This window comes from Balaenoptera musculus, chromosome 21, assembly GCF_009873245.2.
Source record: "Balaenoptera musculus isolate JJ_BM4_2016_0621 chromosome 21, mBalMus1.pri.v3, whole genome shotgun sequence".
In the NCBI taxonomy this organism is placed as follows: Eukaryota; Metazoa; Chordata; class Mammalia; order Artiodactyla; family Balaenopteridae; genus Balaenoptera; species Balaenoptera musculus.
The window spans coordinates 32531537-32547727 of record NC_045805.1 but is presented as its reverse complement, the minus strand read 5'-3'; positions in this window follow the sequence as shown (position 1 = coordinate 32547727).

The following is a 16191-nucleotide window of genomic DNA, read 5'->3' as shown; positions in this document are numbered from 1 at the left end:
TTTCAAGCATTCTGTAAAAAATTAAGAATGTGTGTTGTAATTCCTAGAGCAACCACTAAAAATAATGCAAAGAAAGATAACTAAAAAGCCAAGGGGAAAACTAAAATTGAAGCTTAAAAAAAGTGCTCAAACAATCAAAAAAAATAGAAAAGGAAGAACAGGGGGAAAACAAAAACAACAAAAATAAAACAGAAAAAAAAATTTCAATGGTAGCTGCAAACTCAACCATACCAATAATTACATTAAACACTAATGAATTAAAACCCTTCATTTAAAAGGCAGAGATTGTCATATCGGAAGAAAACAAAATCCAACTCTATGCTGTCCACAGGAAACACAATTTTAACATAAGGATACAGATATGTTGAAAGTAAATGAATGAGAAAAAGAGATACTATGTGAACTGTAAGCATAGGAAGGCTGAAGTGGGCTATATTAATATCAGAAAAAATAGAATTTAAGACAAAGAGTATTACTAGAGGCAAAGAGAGACATTTCATAGAGTTAAAAAGGGTCATTTCATCATGAAGACATTACTTGTAAATACGTGTATGCCTAATATTAAAGCTTCAAAATACATGAAGCAAAACTGATGAAATTAAAGAGAGAACTAGACAATTCCACAATTATAGGTGATTGTATCATTTCTCCCACAGCAATAGATAAAACTAGACCAAAAACCAAAACAAAACAGAAACAAAATCAGCAAAACACCAAGGATTTGAACAAGAGTGTCAACCACTTTGATTTAATTGGTATTTGTAGCACATTACACCCCAAAATGACAGAATACATTTTTTTCAAGGGCACATGAAAAACGTGTTTACCAGGTGTGTTTACCACAGTAGCTCATAAGCTGGGCCATAAAACAAGTCTTAAATTTAAAAAGATTGACATCATAGAGAATGTATTCTCTGGCTATGGTGGAATTAAATTAGAAATTAAGAAGAGAGACTTCCCTGATGGCGCAGTGGTTAAGAATCCGCCTGCCAATGCAGGGGACACAAGTTCAATCCCTGGTCCTGGAAGATCCCACATGCCGCGGAGCAAATAAGCCCGTGCACCACAACTACTGACCCTGCATGCTGCAACTACTGAAGCCCGCACCCCTAGAGCCCATGCTCTGCAACAAGAGAAGCCACCACAATGAGAAGCCTGCACACTGCAAAGAAGAGTAGTCTCCGCTCACCACAACTAGAGAAAAGCCTGCGTGCAGCAATGAAGACCCAATGCAGCCAAAAAAAAAAAAAAGAAATTAAGATGATAACTTGGACAATTCCATATATTTGGCAACTAACACACTTCTAAATAATCTATCAATCAAAGATGAAATCATAATGGAAATTAGAAGAGATTTTGAATTAAGTGATAATGAAAATATAACACATCAAACTTTGTGGGATGTAGCTAAGGCAGTGCTGATGCTAGGACTGGGACAGGAACTATATGAGATGAATACCTTGTGCCAGAGAGTAACTTTTTTTAAAAATTTATTTTATTTATTTCATTTTATTAATTTTTTTATTGGAGTACAGTTGTTTTACAAGATTGTGTTAGTTTCTGCTGTAGTACAGCAAAGTGAATCAGCTCTATGTATACTTATATCCCCTCTTCTTTCTTTCTTTCTTTCTTTCTTTATTTATTTTTGGCTGTGTTGGGTCTTCGTTTCTGTGCGAGGGCTTTCTCTAGTTGTGGCAAGCGGGGGCCACTCTTCATCGCCGTGCGCGAGCCTCTCACTATCGCGGCCTCTCGTTGCGGAGCACAGGCTCCAGACGCATAGGCTCAGTAATTGTGCCTCACGGGCCCAGTTGCCCCGCTGCACGTGGGATCCTCCCAGACCAGGGCTTGAACCCGTGTCCCCTGCATTGGCAGGCAGACTCTCAACCACTGCGCCACCAGGGAAGCCCCAGAGAATAACTTTTAACTCCAAAGAGTGAAGTGTGGAAAGGTGTTGGGAGGATGGGGAGCAGCTTTACAGTGGAGAAATCTGACAAACGATCAAGGTTAACTTTGTCGTTGATAAGCCATGCTGACATGTACCTTTGATATGATGTGATGAGAATGGCACTTTTTGATCTTCCTCCTTTTGGAGGTTTATTCCAAGAATGCAAGACTGGCTTAACATTTGAAAATTAATGAGTGTAACTCAACAAAGTAATAGAATAAAGGAGGAAAACAATATGATCTTTTCAATAGATGCAGCAAAGCATTTATCAAAACTAGACACCATTTCATGAAATGCTCAGCAAACTAGGAATAGAAGGGAACTTCCTCAACCTGGTTAAAGGCATCTTCTAGAAACCTACAATTTGCTCTAAGGTGAAAGGCTCCATGACTTCTTCCTTAGATTAGGAACAAGGCAAAGATGTCTGTTCTCACCACTTCTCTTCAACATTGTACCAGAGGTTGTAGCCACTGCAAAACATGTAAATAAAAAGAAGTAAAATGCATAAATATTGGACAGGAAGAAGTAAAACTGTCTTTTTGGCATGTAAAATGGTTGTGTATGAGGAAGATACCAAAGATTCTACAAAAGAGCTACTAGAACTAATACATGAATTTAGCAAGTTCTCAGGATATGAGGTCAATATACAGAAATTAATCTTATTTACATATACTAGTAATGAACACTTAGAAAATAATTTTTTAAAAATCTCCATTTACAACAGCATAAAAATACTTGGGTATAGATTTAACAAAAGATGTGCAAGATCTGTACACTGGAAACTAGAAAATATGGCAAAGGAAGACTTAATTAAACGGATTCCATGTTAATGGATTGGAAGAGTCAATATGATTAAGATGGCAGTTCTCCGCAAATTGACCTATAGATTCAATGCAATCCTGATAAAATTCCCAATAAGCATTTTTGAGGAAACTGACAAGCTGTTGCTAAAATTTGTATGAAAAGACAAAATACATGGAATAGCCAAATTAATTTTGAAAAAGAAAGACAAAGTTGGATCACTTATGTTACCTGATTTTAAAACTTACCATAATTCATAATGATCAAGACACATCAATGGAACAGACTAGGGAGTCAGAAATAGATCCACAGTTATATAGTCAATTGAGTTTTAAAAAGTGACTTTTTTTTCCCTTTTTTTTTTAACAGACTTTATTTTTTCAAGAAGTGTAATGTTCACAGCAGAATTGAGTGGACATTAGAGGTAGTTCCCATATACTTCCTACTTTTCCTCCTACAAGCACACAGCATAACCTACTGTCAACAGCCCCCGCCAGAGTGGCACGTGTGTTACAGCTGATGAACCTACGTTGACTTGTCACATCACCCAATGTCCATAGTTTACGTTAGGTTCCACTCTTGGTGTTGCACATTCTATGGGTTTTGACAAGTATGTGACAGGTATGCAAAATTATAGTATCATACAGAATAGTTTACTGTCCTAAGAATCATCAATTGATTTTTTTTAAAATTAATTAATTAATTAATTATTTTGGCTGCGTTGGTTCTTCTTGTGGTGCATGGGCTTCTTATTGCGGTGGCTTCTCTTGTTGGGGAGCACAGACTCTGCGTGCGTGGGCTTCAGTAGTTGTGGCACACAGGCTTCAGTAGTTGTGGCTCATGGGCTTTAGAGAGCAAGCTCAGTAGTTGTGACTCACGGGCTTAGTTGCTCCATGGCATGTGGGATCTTCCTGGCCCAGGGCTCGAACCTATGTCCCCTGCATTAGTAGGTGGATTCTGAACCACTGCGCCACCAGGGAAGCCCATCAACTGATTTTTGACAGAAGTGCCAAGGCAATTCACTTAGAAAAAAATAGACTTTTCAACATATGGTGCTGGGACCACTGAATAAATGTATGAAAAAAATTAAACCTTGTTCCTTACCTTAAACCATGCAGAAAAATTAACTCAAAATGAATTATAGACCTAAATGTGAGAACTAAATCTAGAAGAAAATATCAAATAAGCATCTCTGTTACATTAGGTTAAGCAAACATTTCATAAAGATACAGAGGGTACAAATCAGTTGATAAAATCAGCTTCATCAAAATTAAAGACTTTTGCTCTTCAAAAGATACAGTTAAGAAAACAAAAACATGTCTCTGACTGAGAAAAAATATTTGCAAAGCATACTTATGACAAAGGATATGTATTCAGAACATATGGAGAACTCTTGCAACTCAATAATAAGACAAGCAACAGGTAAAAAAAAAATGGCAGGAATTCCCTGGCAGTCCAGTGGTTAGGACTCTGTGTTTTCACTGCCATGGGCCCGGGTTCGATCCCTGGTCAGGGAACTAAGATCCTGCAAGCCGTGTGGCATGGCCAAAAAAAAAAAAAAAAGGCGAACAGTTTGAATAGATACTTTTCAAAAGAAGATATAAGAATGACCAGTAAACTTATAAAAAAATGCCAACATCACTAGTTATGAGGTAAATACATATTAACCCTCCAATGAAATATTACTACACACCCACTAAAATGGGTAAAGTTAAAAAGACTGATAAAACCAAGTGTTGGCAAGGATATGGAGCAACCAGAACTCTTCCACATTGCTAGAGGGAATGCAAAATTATACAACCACTTTAGAAAACAGTTTGGCAGTGTCCTACAAAATTAAAACATATACTCACCCTGTGACCCAGCAATCCCACTCCTAGATATTTACCCAAGAGAAATGAAAAATGTCCACACAAAGACCTGTACATGAATGTTCCTAGAAGCTTTATTCAAAATATCTAAAAAAGGGAAAGAATTCAAATGTCTATCTACTGCAGAGCAGATAAACAGATTGTGGAATATCCATCCACCATCTGGCAATAAAAAGGAATGAAATATTAACACAGGTAACATGAACGAATCTCAAAAACACCTTGCTAAGTGGATAAAGTCAAAACAAATGACTACATACTGCCTGAGTCCATTTACATGGAATTTTAGAAAAGGCGAAGTTATAGTGACAGAAAACAGATCAGTGGCCACCTGGGGCAAGGGTCGGTGGAAGGATCGACACAATGGTTGCTCGGGTAAAGTTTTTATGGTGATGGAAACATCTGTATCTTGTGTGTGGTCATGTTTCCAGGAGTATATGCAGTCACTAAAATTTTATCAAACTTTGCACTTGAAATGGGTGAGTTTTACTGTACAAAATCATACCTGGCTGCAGTGTGCTGAGCAGAAGTGGGTGCTAGGAGACCAACAGGAGGCTAATGTCCCCCTCGTCCCCCATCTTTCACACAGCACCCCCTTTCCAATGGCTTTGCAGCTGGGGAGTCTGACACAGCAGATTTGGGGGACCTGGTTCTTTTCCAGCTCGCGACAACACAAGGGATCAAATCACCACCACTGCTCTGGTCACCATCTCCGTGTCTGGCTGGTTCCTGAGGACATTACTGGGTTAACGGAGATCTTGCCTACCAAGCAACCCCGCTTCTGTGGAGACCAACATCCACTGAGCCCAAGGAGGTTAACGGCTCATACACCGCAACTTGTTTTCTCCAGACCTCTCTCCTCTTGTCGGCAAAGGGAAAGGCTGAACTCCACGGCCTCTGAGATCCCTTTGAGCCCTAACAGCTTGTGATTTTAAGTACAATGCAGATGTGATCTGAGCTTTTATTTCCAGTCTTCCTATGTGTGCTCCTTGGCAGGAAAGCCCTCCTGTCCTCAGCCCCTGATTGCCTCTCACTCAGCCTTCTTGGCCAGCTGACGTCCCCTTCGTACTCCAAGAAGCCCCTGCTGACTATTCTCCGGCCTCCGACTGCTGTTATAGTCGGTACTGAATCATTTCGCAATTACACATGGTGCAATGCAAACCACTCTGGACTGTTATTTTATATATAATATAGGTCACGTTTCAACTAGTTTGCAAAAGGTTCTCCCCTTCCGCATCCTCTCTGACCCAACACACACACACACACAGATACGCACACACACACACAGATACGCACACACACACTGCTATGAGTTTTAAGCATTAGGTACTGGGTTGGCCAAAAAGTTCGTTTGGTTGATGAATACGTTGTTCAATAAAGTTCTTGGTGAAAATGAAATATGTGTCTTTTATGGGTACTTAAAACCGAACGAGCTTTTTGGCCGACCCAACACCTACCCAATAGAGTCTTGTTAGATTTCCGCTGTTCTTATTCTACTTCCACAACTTGCTTTTCTTTCATTCTGCTTGACTCTCTGCCTTCTTGTCCCAGCGCTGGTTGCTCTTGTGCAGGGATCAGGCAGGTAACCTCCAGCTAGTTCTCAGAAATCCTTAGGAAGCTGAGAGCCTATCTGGCTGCCCAACTACAACCGCTGTCCTTACTGTTCCTCATTTCACTAGCGTTGACAGTGTATATACTCAAAATCTTCTCACCAAACAGATGCTTGGCTGAAGAGCAGGGAGGGAGCTCTAAATGAGAGGGCTTTTCCCCATGTTCTCTCAGAGATGATCATTGGCCCAATGGCACGTTTTCTTTCAACCGTAGACCAAGTTCTATTTGGTCTTAAGCACGTGACTCCCAGACACACGTAGATCAAGGCTTATCTCTGGGATTTTATACAAAAGAAAACCAGTTGCCATGTGTTGAAATGTATGGTCTTGGAAGTCAGCTAGACTTGGGATCAAGTCCTGGATCTGTCACCTACTAGCTGTGTGACCTTGGTCTAATTACGGCACCTCTCTGTGCCCCAGTTTCTGTATCTTTAAAATAAGACCTGTGGGAGAAACAGAGAAAATGACACATGGACAGTGCTTGGCACGGGGGCTGGCGTGGAATTAATTACTCAACAAATGGTGCTTGTTATACTCTTCCTGTCAAGCCCAAAATGCAGGGTGCAAAGCAAAACAGCTCCACTTTTCCAATGGGGGGGCGAGGCTGGGTGCGCCCTGGAGGGTGGCTGGAGGAGGTCTGATTCCCACCCCAGGGAGCTCTCCAGGGCCCTGCTGGGCAGCCAAGTGCTGGCTGCAGCTGGAGGCTATGGTGTTCTTTCTGGGCGGGTCCCCAGGCTTCAAAGGCTCAGCTCATCCTTTTGAAGGGGAGTATTTGCAGCTCATTAGCTCTGTGGCCCAGACCACCAACCAAATCAAATGAGGGTTGTGGTTTAGCCTCCGCAAGATCCCCAAAGACCTCTGCAGCCTTTTTGGAGAAGATAAGTTTGCTTCCCTTCTACGTTCAGACTAACACAGAGAGGAGACGCTGGGTGTAGAACACAATCGTATGGGTGTATAATGAGCAGCAGCTCTTGATGCTGAAGAGAAAACTCCAAACACTGCAGAGTGAGCCGCTTAATTGGCCCATCACGGTGTCATGCACATCTGGACACTCTGGGAAAAAATGCCATTTGATGACGATGACGATGTTGGTGTGATAGCATCGCTCCCCAAAGAACTCTTGGGCGAGATGCACATCAAAGTCCCAGACAAATGTTCTCCCCCTGTATAACCACACACCAGGCGGTGCTGCTGTTTTGATCCGAGCCCTAGAGTGAGGCGTGGGGTTTCTTGTTGTGTCCAGCTCGGGAAGAAACCATGGGCTGTGCCCGCAGAGAGCCCATGACCACAGGGCTTCCAGAACCTCCAGCCCAGGATTCTGTGTCCGGGCAGGAATGTATCAAGGTTCACCTAATTATAATGAGTACACTGAGTTGTGTCTCTTCAGACTGGTGGGACGGGAGGGACGATTTCACAAGTGCCCTCGTTCATCGCTGGTGGCATTTCATAGTCCTTCTCTAGCCCAGAAGTGAGGATGAGAAGCCTCTTAACTTGGTTTCCAGGATTGGGTTCTAGGCTGGCCTCAGAAGGCAAGACGATGCAGCTGCCTATAGAGTCTACGTCAGGAAAATGAAAGAGCACCGTTGCTCCCTTAAACTCCTTTCCCTCGGTGGATGCTGCCTGAGGTCATTTTAAAACCTTTAATTCCATGATTAGGGATGACTGAAAAGCAAATATCTCTAGGTTGACCTAACTAGGGTTTAAAGTCACACATAAGTCTAAAGGATTGAGCTCAAAGTATTTTCCTAAGGGCATGGTTTGCTGGGCGCTAGGTTTTACAAACCTGGTAGGGATGGGTTTGCAAAGGAGTGGAACTGGTACCCAACGAACAGTTCTGCCCAAAGCCTTGACTTAAGGTCATGGATCACAGGCCTATGTGGACCGGATGGCCCTGTTTTATTGGCAGTCAGGGGGGTGGGGTGGGTAGCGGTGGATCGATGGGTGGAATCTGGGTGATGCCATGTGATGGGAGCTTGACGTGGATTCCTGATGCATTCCTGCCCTCAACGAGCTCATGTTCTAATGAACTTCGAAGGACAGAACTTTTCTCTTCTCTGTTCATTTAAGATGCCTTGATGTCCCCAAGGACGCCAACACTCCACTTCGTGTAATCACAGGTGACTTAACGGGAAAGGGGAAGCAGGTGCCACTGAGAGAGGGACCTTGTTGGGAAGCAGTGAAGAGTCCCATTTCCTCCGGCACTTGTGAGTGTTGAAGAAGTGGGGTTGGGATGGAATTTGAGATGGGCAGGGAGTTGGGGGTGAAGAACAGGGGAAGGAGGAGGAAGGAAAGGAAGCTCAGAGCGGTCTTCTTTCTTTACATTTTACATGGAAACAAGTGCATGGGAAAAAGAGAAGGCCAGGGGAGGGAGGCAAGGGCAGTGCAGTCCAGAGGCTTTTCAGTCCCTCCAAAATGGGCCTCTTATCCCTTTACTCTCCCTGCAGCCAGGACCGGAGATATTTCTCAGGAACATGCTTCCTTGGGCAGTGGTGCAGGGTAGATGCACACGTATCCTGAAAAATATCCTGGCTCTTCTTCTGAGACTGAGAATATTTTTTGAGGCTTTTTCTCTTCCTGCTGAAGCTTCCCAGCTAGCCAGCAGATAGTGAAGGCTCTCTCTCCCCTCCCCTCCCCTCCCCAAGCGGGCCCCGCCTCCCGCTCCCCCTCCTTTCTCTCCTCCACCGCGCTGACCTCCCTCTTCTCTCCTGGGTGAGCCTGGCCTCCTGCATTCAAGGGCAGACAGGATTGTGCAGAGGTGCTCACAGCTCTGGCAGAAATGCCAGAGACAGCTCAGCCAAGTGGCCTGAACTAATGAATGCAAGACCTGCTGGGCTGGCCCAGAGAGAGAGCTGGGCTTCGGCCTGGCAGGAAAAGCAGAACTCTGCCCCTTGGTTGGGAAGATTTACACCGGAGGCCCAGTGGGCCCTATTGCGTCAGGCAAACAATTACTTGGAAAACTACGTTTTGTGGAAACGATGAACACACCAAAAAAATCATTGAATTCCTTGTTGCTGTCTCCCCCAGCTATGGCTATGCTTTCCCGTGTCACTGATGGTTTCCCTCACTGCGCCCCGCTCACCCCAGAGAAGCGGGACAAGGCTGCTTTGAAATCAAACGAGCAGGTTGAAACTCTGCACCCGGAGGAGAAGCTGCCCCACTAGGAAGGGGAGTACGGAGACAGCAGGAAACCTGTGGTCCAGGGCTTGATTCTTGCTTGAACCCTTCACCCCTCTAGTGAAAGCATTTTGGAACTCTCTCGTGCTAGGGTGGGGTGGGACCCCGACTCTGAGAGGGAGTTCCCAGCACTAGGGCCCTGTTCTGTGATCAGGAGCAACCGAGCTCCGTCTGGTTCCAAAATCCCAGCTCGTTAGGGGCAGCCGCCAAACACAGGCTCCGCAAAGTGGCCACAAGTCTATGGAGAACTCTCTGTGGGACTTGATTACTGTTTTCAAGTACTTAACAGGCTATCATTTGGAAGAGAGATAGATTTATTTGGTGTGGAGCCAGAGGAGAAAATTAAGACCAAAGGTAGAAGTTATAAGAAAGCAGATGTAGGGCTCAATAAAAAGAAGAACAGTTTTGCTGCTGGTGGTATCGGGCAGTGAAATGTGTAGCCTTGGGAGGTAGTGAGTTCCCCAGCACTGGAGGCATTCAAACAGAGGGAATTTGGAGAGGGGCATCTCAGTATCTGCTGTCTTCCCATGTGCTTCTGGAAGGGAGGTACTCTGCTTTTTATGTCTCTATAGAGTGCCCGGCATGTACATAGCAGGTACTCAATGTTCGCTGAATGAATTAATGATTAAAAATCATAGGGCAGAAGGTAGTGTTAAGTGACGTCTAAGGTCTTTTCCAACAGTGACTCTCTGGGAGTCTCTGAGTGTTTTCTCGCTTTTCAGAGGCCAGGAATAGAGCAGTTTTGAATGGGAGAGAGCTGGGTCCACACACTGAGTCATTAATGGCTGTGGGAGGAATTGGACGGGGCTACAGGGCTCCTTTATTACAGCTCAAATTCCCAGGCCAGTTTCCAGCAGCATCCAGTACTCACACAGGGGCTGGAGCCGTGAGCTTTGAATGGAACGTCTCACAGTGTCCGAGAGCCTGGGGGTCTGTGAGCCCCTCAAACACCACAGAGGGGAGTAACAGGGTGGGGGGTGGCAGATGGAGCAGGGCTGCGTGTCCCCACCCCCTGGTTCCAGCAAAGCCCCTTTGCTTTTATTTGTCTGATGTATGGGAGTCCCTTACAATATTTTTTGAAGAGGGGGCTACACACTGGGAAGTTGAAAGTCCCTGGCCTACCGGCTTCATTCAGTTGAGCACCTACTATGCACCAGACATTGTTCTAAGTACTGGGGATACAGCAGCGAAACAAATAGACAAAAAGCCCTGCCCTCCGGAGCTTGTGTGCTAACAGAGACAAACAAACAAGACAACACTGCGGATGTTTGAAGGCGTTAAGTGTTATGGAGAAAAATCAAGGCGGGAGAAGGAATAGAGAGTGTGGAGGATTAGGGGCCAGGGAAAGCCTCACTGAAGAGGTAACGCTTGAGCGGAGACTTGAGGGAGGTGAGTCAGCCATGTGGGAAGCGTGGTCCAGGCGGGGGACCCACTGGGACAGAGGGCCGAGGTTGGGGCACCTCCTGTGTGGGAGGAAGGACAGGAGGCCAGGGCAGATGAAGACGCAGCCATTGCTACGGTGGCTCCGGTGCTCCCTGCCTCCTGGGGGCCATGCTTTTATATAATCTCCTGCCCTTGAGTGTGGGCTGGACCTGGAGGTTTGCTTCCAACGAATATAACATGACAAAGATGATGGCGTGCCATTTCTGGGAAAAAGTCACCAAAAGACTCTGGCTTCTGCCTCGCGTTCCTACTCTTGATTGCTCACTTGCTCTGACGGAAGTGCCTGCCATGTCGTGAGCTCCTTATGGAGAGACCCCATGGCCTGCCGCCTGCAACCAGGGAGCAGCTGAGGGCCTCAGTCCCAGAGCCCACGAAGCTCCGAGTCCTGCCATCAACCAGATGGGTGAGCTTGGAAGCGTTGAGCCTTGAGATGACCTCGGTTCCAAGTGACACCCTGATGGCAGCCTCGTGAGAGACGCAGAGCCCTAGGACACACCTACGACGCCACACCCTGTCTCCTGCCAGGAAACTGTGAGGTAAGAAATGTTTGCTGTTGTAAACCACCAAGCTTGGGGGTAATTTGTTATGCAGTCATAGATAAGTCACGCCCAAGAGGAGACTAGTAAGAGATGAGATCACAGACCTAACGGGAGCCGGACCTGTCGAGTTTGTTGGTCATGAAAGCCCTTTGGCGTTTTCCTGGGTGAGGCAGCAGCTATCAGAGGATTTAAAGGAGAAGTGGGATGGGATGTAATCGACTTAAAAATCTTCGGAAAGATTATTTTGATTGTTGCCTGGAGAAGAGATTTAGAAAAGGGGCCAGTTATGGAAGCAGGGAGACCTGTTCGCAGGCTGTTGCAATAATCCAGATGAGCTGATGCTGGCTTGGACCATGGGAGTAGCAGTCCAGGTGATGGGAAGTGGTTAGAATCTGAATTTATTGTGAAATAGAGCCCACAGGGTTTTCTGACGGACTGGGCGTAGGATGTGAGAGAAAGAGGGAGGCAAGGATGACTCCCATTGTTTTTTTTTAATTTTTATTTATTTATTTACTTATTTATGGCTGTGCTGGGTCTTCGTTTCTGTGCGAGGGCTTTCTCCAGTTGCGGCGAGCAGGGACCACTCTTCATCGTGGTGTGCGGGCCTCTCACTATCGCGGCCTCTCTTGTTGCGGAGCACAGGCTCCAGACGCGCAGGCTCAGTAATTGTGGCTCACAGGCCCATTTGCTCCACGGCATGTGGGATCTTCCCAGACCAGGGCTCGAACCCGTGTCCCCTGCATTGGCAGGCAGACTCCCAACCACTGCGCCACCAGGGAAGCCCACATTTTTTGATGGAGCAGGTGGAAGGATGGGGTTGCCATCAAATGAGAAGGAGAAGACTAGGGGAAGATCAGGTGATGGGGAGAGAATTACAAATTCAGTCTGGGGAAATATCAAGTTCTAGATGCCTACTGGATATCCAAATGGAGATGTAGGTAGACTGTTGGATATACAAGTCAAGAGATCAGGGAAAAGGTCTGAGCTGGAGAGGTAAATTAGGAAGTCATCAGCAAATATATTTCAAGCCATGGGACTGGATGAGCTCACCATGGCGTGGAGAGAAGTGAAGAGGTCCACCGTGTGATCAGTAATTCCACCTCTGGGTAAATACCCAAAAGAGCTGAAAACAGGGTCTCAAAGAGATACTTGCACACCCATGTTCATAGCAGCATTATTCACAATAGCCAAGAGGCAGAAGCAACCCACGCGTCCATCGATGGATGAATGCATAAACAAAATGGGGTCTGTACATACAGTGGAATATTCTTCAACCTAAAAAGGGAAAGAGATCCTGTCACATCTACAACATGGATGAACCCAGAGGGCATCATGCTAAGTGAAATGAACCAGTCACAAAGAGACAAATACTGTATGATTTTACGTATAAGGGGTACCTAGAGTCGTCCCATTCATAGAGACAGAAAATAGAATGGTGGTTGCCAGGGGCTGGGGGAGGGGAGACAGGGGAGTTGATGTTTAATAGGTATAGAGTTTCAGGTTTCCAAGATGAAAAGAGTTCTGGAGGTGGCTTAAAAATGAGTAAGATGGTGGGAATTCCCTGGTGGTCCAGTGGTTAGGACTCTGTGCTTTCACTGCCGAGGGCATGGGTTCAATCCCTGGTCAGGGAACTAAGATCCCCGCAAGCCACGTGGCATGGCGAAAAAAGAAAAAAAAGAGTAAGATGGTAAATTTCATGTTATATATATTTTACCATAGTTAAAATAATTTTTAAAGTTAAAATAAACAAACACTGGCTTCCAAAAAAAGTGAGGAGGTCCAAATCAGAGCCCTGGGGTACTCCAACAAGGGGAGGTCAGGGAGCCGGGGAGAACATAGAAGAGGCATAAAAGCAGCATCTAATGAGGTGGGAGGAGGGTGGTGTCTGGAAGCCAAGTGGAGAAAGTGCCCCACGGTGAAGGGGTTGATTCACTGTGTCAAAGGCTCTTGAGGGTCAAGAAAGATAAACATTGGATTGAGCAATGTGGGGGCCATTGATGACCTTGGCAAGAACAATTTCAGTGGAACGGTGGGAACAAAAGCTGGAATGAATGCGTTGAGAGAGACGGAGTGGAAAAGAATTGGGGCCAGTGAGTGTAGCTGCCTTTCTAGGAGCTTTGCTCAAAGGGGAGCAGAGAAGTGGTGTGAAGGAGGTTTATTTGTTTTGTTTTATGTTGTTAAGTTAATGTAGGTGAAATAACAGTATGTTTGTATGGTGATGGGAATGATACAGGAAAGGAGAAGCTGTGATGCAGGAGAGGAAGGGAAATTGCTGGAGGGATGTCCTTAAACAGACAAGAGGGGATTTGATCCAGTGCACAAATGCAGCAAAGTACCGCTCTACCCTGTGACCGCAAAGGTTCTAGTAATCCTAAACTGCCTTTCCAGACTCTCTCTCACTGCCCCTCTTTATTTCACACACATATCAATTTTAGAGATACTATCTCCCTTCCGTGAATGAGCCACCCACTTTCCTGTTTCTGGACCTTTGCTTATGGAGCTTCCTCCTCCGGGAATGTCTCCCTGGCTGTGGCACATCTAACTCCCGCCCTCCCGTGTTCTGCTGAGGGCTGCCTTCTTCGCAAAGTCTTCCCTCATCACCCCAAGGAGAGGGGTTTTCTCCCTCACCCCCCGCAGTTCTTCATCCGTGCCTTCCTGATTTCTTTGTCCACCTTGAGCTGCTGTCTTCTCTCCCTCTCTAGACGAAAGTTACCTGAGGGAAAGATTCCGACCCTGCATCCCTGCATCATCACCACCATCTCCGCTGACACATCTTGAGAGCTTACGATGGACAGCACTACGTCATTTAATGAAATCGAAGTTTAATTTTTACAAAGAAGCCAAGAGAGGCTTGGACTAACTTGGCTGAGTCACAGAGACAGAATGATTCCTGGGGGGTTCCATGTGACGAAGGCTGGTGCTATTCACCGCGGATGGACACGGCCTCTGTCCCATCACTCACCTCCGCTGCCGGGACCCCAGCCCAGAGCGATGCTCAATAAACAGTCCTCACCGGGTGGACGGAGAGACCCAGAGAAATCAATCCGGGTGAATGGCTCCACACCTGTACCTTCCTCCACCTGTTATCTGGACCCCTTCTTTAAGGCCGGGAAAGAACAAGACACCACAGCCTCGCCTGCTGTGGAGACCGTGAGCCATGCTGTGTGCAAGGGGTGGGTGGCACAAAACAGGCAGGAGAGGCCGGCCCGTCTCTGGGAGGGACCGCGTGCGCCTGGGTTCTAAGAGCTCTCCATGAAGAAGAAAAACACTGCCAGAGAAACGGTCTCTGTGGGGGAGGAGCAGGGGGAAAACGATGGGGAGGAGGGAGGGAGAGACAGAGAGCAGGGCTGAGAGGGGGAAGAGGAGAGCACTCCCCTGGGCCCTTGGGTTGTGGTTCCCGGATGGGATGCTGCGCCAGGGGCAGAAGGAGTGAACATCTCCCTCTTGCTACCCTGCTACCCTGCTACCCTGCTGCGCTATTCGGCAGAAAGGAGGCTGATGGCTTTCCCTGGGAAGCAGCAAGGGGACTTCTCCATCCTGCAAAGCCCGCGGTGCTCTGCGCAGACCCTGGAGCTGACAGCGGCCAGGCAGAGCCCGGGCGTCCAGCCCGTGGGGAGCGAGTTCCTAACCGGGAACTCGCCTTGGACAGCCTTGTCTCTGCCCCACACAGGCCTGCTTTCACACGGCCCCATCCACTATGTGCTCAGCGGAGTCTTACAGTCATCATGTCTAGCAGCTACCTTTAAAAAGTGTGAAATGGTGCCACTTGGAGAATGTGCTGTACAGCCCCCACTCCAACGGGTGTGTCTCCTTTGATACAAGTACTTTAGGCTGGAGACGTGGCTTGTCAGGCTCTCTCTTGGGAGAGCTTAGAGGCTGGGGAAAGAGCCATTAGGGCACCACACTGTGGGGAGTGGGAGGCCAGGGGAGCTGGAGTTGTGTCGGGAGATGCAGTCCAGGTCCAGAACACACCCGTCCTGAAGGCCTCCGGTCCCTCTGGAGGCAGGAGCTCACTGGGGCTCCAGGACTCAGGTGAGAGGCCTTGGCCTCTGTTCTGGTCCAGGAAAACGCTGGGGCCTCCTGCAATGGAGCAAGGCTTCCGAGCCCCTCCTTGGATTCTGGCCTCTGAGGTGTGGGGAGTTGAAGTGAGTTAGGCTCCAGGGGAAAACATACTGGCTCCACTCTACTCTTGGGCCCGTGGCCTGAGGCAGTACAAGGCGTGGAGAGTGTCCTAGGCCAGGGCCATGCCTTTGACACAGAGGATTTGATTTCAGTCCTCAGTCATTAAGGGAATGCCATGGTGAAAAAAAGAGAGTTTGGCAGGTTTGTAAAGAGCTCAAATAATTGGCCGTCCACGCCAAGAGCTCATTAGCTCAAGCCAGATGCTTCAGTCCAGACAGACAGCCTCGCACCCTGGGCAGAGGGTGCCCCGATTTCTGCTGCCAGCTGGGGAGGGGTGCCTACAGATGGGCTGGCCCTGGCAGCTGGCTCCTCGCTCACCCGGCCTGGGGACAAAGGAGACAGCCGTTCATCAGGATGACGGGCACCTCAGCCCTGAAATGCCTCCAGTTTTCACACTCTTGGCTTCCAACTACCCAGTGGAAAAGCAGACGAAATAGGAAGAGGAAGAGCCTGGCTGCAGGTTGAGATTCTGTCCCCTTAGACAAGAACAAGAGCCTTAGGAGATGGCTTTATTCAGAGCTGGAGGAGATCTCCATGGAGACCTGGGAAGTCTCACCATTCGCAGACAAGCCTGTCAGGTTTCTCTTCCTGTCAGCCCACCAGCCCATTGTAAGGTCAGAAGATTT